Raw genomic sequence first — 5956 nt, 5'->3', positions numbered from 1 at the left:
CACACCCCCCCCCCCCCCCCCCCACACACACACACACACACACACACGAACACACACAACCCAATTTTTGATAGTGACGTTTCTACCTAGATGGAAGTTGGTACCTCACTTATTTTTCAAATTATCCTGCTCAGACAAACAGACGGGTGGGAAGACGGAGAATATTTCCGATCGCCTCTCTTCACTCCGCAGCAGAGGACAAGGTAAGTGAGTCAAGACATTTTTGAAATATGACAATATTCTAGAATTATCCTTGTTTATTTCACATCATAGTTATGTAACACAACCAAAAATGCCTCATAAATGTTGGGCACTGCAACTGCTTCATGTTGCTTGTTATTTTGACACACTAGTTTCACACACACACAAAAAACCAACAACATCTAAACAGTCAGTAATCTCTTACCTTTAGGTTTTTCAGTAACAGTTAGGTGTACTGGCATCTGAAAGTTTCCTTTGGCACAGTAATACCAACCACTGCTCTCTGGACTCAGTCCACTCAGAGTCGCAGTGAATCTATCACCTCCATTGTTCAGGGTTACTCTGGTTCCATCTATTATTCCGGATCCTTCAGTCACACAGCTGCTGTTCAGTTTACACCATTTCATCTGTCCATGGGTTGTGTAGTGACAGTTTATGGTGATCTTTTCTCCAATAAATCCTGTCACCATCTGGTTATCCACATACAGACTGGGTGGACCTGAATGGGAAACAAATAACCGGTAACGCAGAACATAAAATTGTTGACAGCCATCAGTGATTACAAAACTCACATAGGCTTTGACAGTAAACTGATAAATATATGTTTCTCTTAAATTGAACACTTAGATCTGTGTTTTTTTTTTTTTTTTTTTTATCATTTAGCCCTTGGAACACCTTTTCACTTCAGTTTTCAGTAGGTTTTGCTGGCAATAATATAAAAAAAAAACAATATATAATCTCATGCCTTGTCAAAGTATGTTTTTTATAAATAAGTAGTATTAGCAGCATTTTTTTTTAATTACAGATAATCATCTTACCTCTGTCTTCTTTGAGGTAAAATAACTGTTTGACATCACGACCATTATGAATCTCCACAGCGCACCAGTAAAAAGTGTTTTTAACAGCCAGCTCTTTCATAGTCACAGTAAAGATTGTTTGGTTTTTGTCCTCAGAAATGGAATACTTTTGTGGATTTTGTTTATTGTTTGTTTTTATTTCATATGAACAGTAATCCCATGTATATCCTTTGCATAAATATTTATCATGGTTTCTGTATTTTGATTCATAGAGACAGGGAATAGTGACTGGAGCTCCAGCCTTCACAGAAACTTTGCTGATCATTTTGATGCTGTGAATTCCTGTGAAAATTAAGCACAAAACTTCACTAATACAGTTACTGTCTATGACGTTTATATACCACGTTTGAAATTACAATGTAATAAAATGTTACTAACCTGTTATGAATGTTAGGATAACAAGAATTCTCAGAAGAACAGTCATACTGATGAAAGAGCAGAAAAAAGAACCGGTGCACAGCTGCACTGACTTCACTTCCTCATTTGCAGATATCAACATCTTGTAGGTTTGCAGTGGGTCATTTATGTACTAAATGTCTCCGCTGATTTAGATCCAAGTTCCTGCTAGAATTTTGGTCAAACTGATAAATTTTATGTCTACTCACTCTACCTTTAGCTTCAGAGCAAACGAAGCAGTATGAAAAAAATTTAGAAAAAGGAGTGCACTGCTGTCCGTATGGTGAAATTGTGGGCGGAATTGTATTTGTGGTTTTTAAATAGGTTTCAAGAGAGCTTTTTGTTCAAACTTTGACAATAACCTTGGCTTATAAAAAGCAAACATTACATTAAAATGCTTACATTTATTTGAAATCTCAACCTTCACTGGAAGATACAGTATGTGCTGTTAGACTTGATAACAAACGTTAAGAGCGGGAAATCGGCTCCCAAAATAGCTTTTTCTTCAGCCATTTAGGAGCCAGTGAGGCCCGACGCTTAAAGGGCTACGCCTATACTCATAGAATCTGGGGTTACAGTATGTAACCAACGTTCTATGTTGTATAGGCTTCGCCCTTTAAGGCTTTCGCTTAGTGGGTTAAGGGCGAAGCAGATGTGGTCCTCGCCTCACTGGGTCCATTCGAACACCGTATGAAGCAGAAGCTTGCCCAAAAAGGTCTAATCACTCAGCTCCCATGTGCGTAATTACGCATTACGTAATAATGTGTGCCATGCACAGACGCATGTAGTGTAACTATGCATTCTGAATGCATGAATGCCCCGGAAAACTTCAGCGGGGAGGGAAAACGCTGAAAAGAGCCATGAACCAACCGGTTTACGTCTGAAACGTATGAACAGATTAATAATAACAGAAGAGCTGATTATTAATCAGATGAACTGATTGGTAACAATAGTCGTGAACTGATTAATGACAATAGAACCAAATAACAGTCACAACTTGTGACTGATAACATCTCACACTGTAATGCATGCAGACAGATGTGAGTAAAACGGAGTTCCATGAAAAACAATAATATTCATTCTGTAAACACTAAGGACAGAATGTGTCATGGAACGGCCGTCACATCACGTAGGTAAAAGCGAATAAATGAGCAGGGTGTTGATCACGCGGCCACAGTGCAAAATGTCCTGCATTGACATAACATTATGCAAAGCAGTCGAAGATGCGATACCCCTGGTCGAGTGTGCTCTGAGTTTGACAGGAGACTCTAAATCTGATGCTCTGTAGGCTTCAGAAATGGCCTCACACAGTCAGTGTGCCAAGCGCTGGGTGGATAACGGGCGACCTGCAGATGCATCTCTATAATGCACAAACAGATGTTGACGCATTGCAGCTGTGGACGCTATGTAACACGTCAACGCCCGCACAGGACAGAGGAGATAAAAAGACGCTACTTCTTCTGATCTGTGTGAAGGGAGGGGGGAGGGGGTGGGGGCGGGGAGACGACCCCTCCAACGATATTGCTCTTGATTAAAAGAGCTTGTGATGTATTAGGCATAAAAGCTGGGTTTTGGTCTAAAATCAGCTGAGCTGCCGTCAGCCTGAATTCTGAGACATGACGGAGTGACAGAGAGGGCAGATAAATCACTCAATCTCTTAGCGGATGTCAAAGCCAGCCGCAGGGCTGTTTAAAGAGACAAGAATTTAAGTGAAACCTGATCCAAAGACTCAAATGAAGCTTTGATCAGGACCTGCAGGACCAATATTAAATCCCACTGGATCAAGTGGGTGTGAGACAGACCTGCGTCTCTGTACACCCTTAGAAAACGCTTCATCAGCAAATGATAAAATCTGTTCTGTTTCAGAAACCTTCATGTCAGAAAGAGATGGCTGCAGCGTACGTTTTAAACGTGCTGGATGCAAATTGTGCAGCCGTGGAGCATCTTGAAATGATCTCTCGCTGATGAAAATAGGACCTCCAACAAGGCTCCTGCATCTCTCCTGAGAGGAAGGTGGAGTGACGAGCCAGGAGAATCTCTGGGACCTCGTTCTCCGGCTGCGATGCGGGGCGGCAGACAGCAAAAGAGGGGCACCGGTTGAGGATGACGTCAGCTGCCCTGTAGACGGAGCGTACTGCAGGGGCCGGCAGCATCGTTAGCAAGCAGCTGCTATGAGAGCGGAGTGGGCTGAAGGGCTGAAGGGCAGAAGGCCATCGTCTCTTCCCGCCTCTGAACGTGTACGCCAACAGCGTAACGTGTTGTTCGCTGCGGCCGTGTGGAACACATGCTGGTGAGCTCAGTTGGAGAGCGGTGTCACCGTCTCGGTTATGCTAACCAGAGGCATGAAACGCTGGTCCACCTCGACATCTTACTCCAATGAAACCTCCATCAGGCTCGGCTCCAGGGGGCACGGAGGGACTTTCCGCTCAGTGAACCCCTGCTCTGGGGATGGGTGCGGACTGTGGAGACCGGCTCCCCCAATCTACCAGGAAAAAAAACCCCGTCTGTGGCCTTGCCCGTAGGACGTCCTGTTGGGAACACGAGGCCATATGGATCAAGACGGTGAGCCGGAATGGAACCCAGTAAACAACCTTCCCGCCGGATCATCCGAACTGGCGGGAAAGGCGTAGGACGTAAAAAAGGGTCCTTTCATGTCAGCCGCCTCCTGGGTTACGCCGGGCAACCCCTGAGGGCGCCGTCGGCCGGGAGCGGTGTAATCGCCGATGCGAAACGAGGTGGGATGGGGTGAGCATTCACTCAGCCCCCCTCCACCGACACTACGCTCCCCAGGAGGAAATGAGCAGTGGGGCTGCAGCTGAGCGCGCCTGTCCCGGAGGAACCATCCGATTCGCTCCGAGGGTCGGCGATAAGAGGAAAAATACAAGATGGCGTTGTCCAGCGTGTAGTGACCTGTCACTGAGAAATATTCCTCGGCGCTTACCTTGAAATAAGACTGCTCGTCAGCTTCTCTTCTCCTATTTGATATTTTTTGTTTACATGTGTGGTTTGCATTATTTACTTATTTTGAATATTGATTTGTTTGTAAGTTACACCATGTAGGAACCACTGTTCAGTGCTATGTTGCACTGGGGACAATAAGATTTTGCACCCCTCATCCAAGAATGCATGTGCAGCAGGAAAAGTTTGTGTACTACCTAATGCCCTTTTTTTGGTTGAAGATTTACTTTTGTTCAAGTGAACTCATTCCCTCTTTGGTTATGTGCAGCCAGCGAGGTACGTTTATTTATGTTATGTTTCATTGTACATATTTATAGTAAGTTTGTATGTAATATATGAATATGCATATTTTGTACATTGTTATGTGTTTTGAGCAGTTCGTTGGGGGATTTGATGACCATAAGTGCCGTTCAGATGAATAGTTCATCAGAATCAGAGGAACTATGGTGTTGTCTATTTCCTGGAGGGAGTAATACATGTCTTTTTCAGGGGGGGCAATTATAAATAAAATAATCTATTCTGTTCCTTGAACCTATTACCTAAGGTACATACATTTTTGACAATTTTCATAAACCATATGCCAGTTCCTTTCAGCAACATTGCTCAAGGGGGGCCATGGTTACTGAAAGCAAACAGCTCAGAGGCCTGACATTCAACAGTTACTGCCGTTACATAAATAAACACTGTAGTACAATGATCTGTTGTCTTTTGTTGCACTAAATCATAAGTGCAATCAACGAAACCCAATAGAGTAATTCTGAGTCGCATGCATAGAACATTCTCTGGATGAGGCAGTGAAGCGATTTCATCTACAGTGCCACGTTTGACAACCAAAAAGACCTTTCACTGCCACTGATGCCACACACCGTAGGTCATGAGCACGTCCAGTTGTTTCTGTTTTTTTAAATGAACTCATTTGTGGGTCGGACTGAGCTCACCACCATCTGAATAACCCTTCCATATGTTTTCATTGTAGTCACCATCGAGGCACGGATCCCTCTCGTAACTTTACCGTTTGTTTTTTTCTTCTTTTGGCTGCTCCCTTCGTCAGGGGTCACCACAACGGACTAAGTCGCACGAAGTCTTGGCAATTATTTTTACACCGGATGCCCTTCCTGACGCAACCACAGACCACCAAGCAAGTTTGCAATAACTTTACCGTTATTGCTCAAAAATTAGACATATGTTCAGCAAGCTCAAGAATACAGGAGATCTTTGAAGAAAATACACAGGAGATTTTACAGTCTACACAGCTTTTTTATAAAATATTTGTCTTTACAAAAAAACAAACAAACAAACATGCAAACCAAAAATTATGTTTTCCCATTTCCTTTTTCCAATGAAGTGACTTATTGTAGTGAACAAGGCCTCAGGTCGAATCTGGCCTTGAGGGGCCTGCCTGGAACAAGAACTGTATTTCATTGATTTGAGTCCAGAATCACAAGATAAAGTTCATCCAGAGACTTTCTTAGTGTCCTGCACTGATCAATTGAAAGAACTGTGGGATTCCTGGTTTCCCTCTGTCTGTTTGTGTCTGTTTGTCA

The sequence above is a fragment of the Nematolebias whitei genome, chromosome 1 (assembly GCF_014905685.2).
Source record: "Nematolebias whitei isolate Nwh7 chromosome 1, NemWhi1, whole genome shotgun sequence".
Taxonomy (NCBI): domain Eukaryota; kingdom Metazoa; phylum Chordata; class Actinopteri; order Cyprinodontiformes; family Rivulidae; genus Nematolebias; species Nematolebias whitei.
This window is presented reverse-complemented; position numbering follows the sequence as displayed.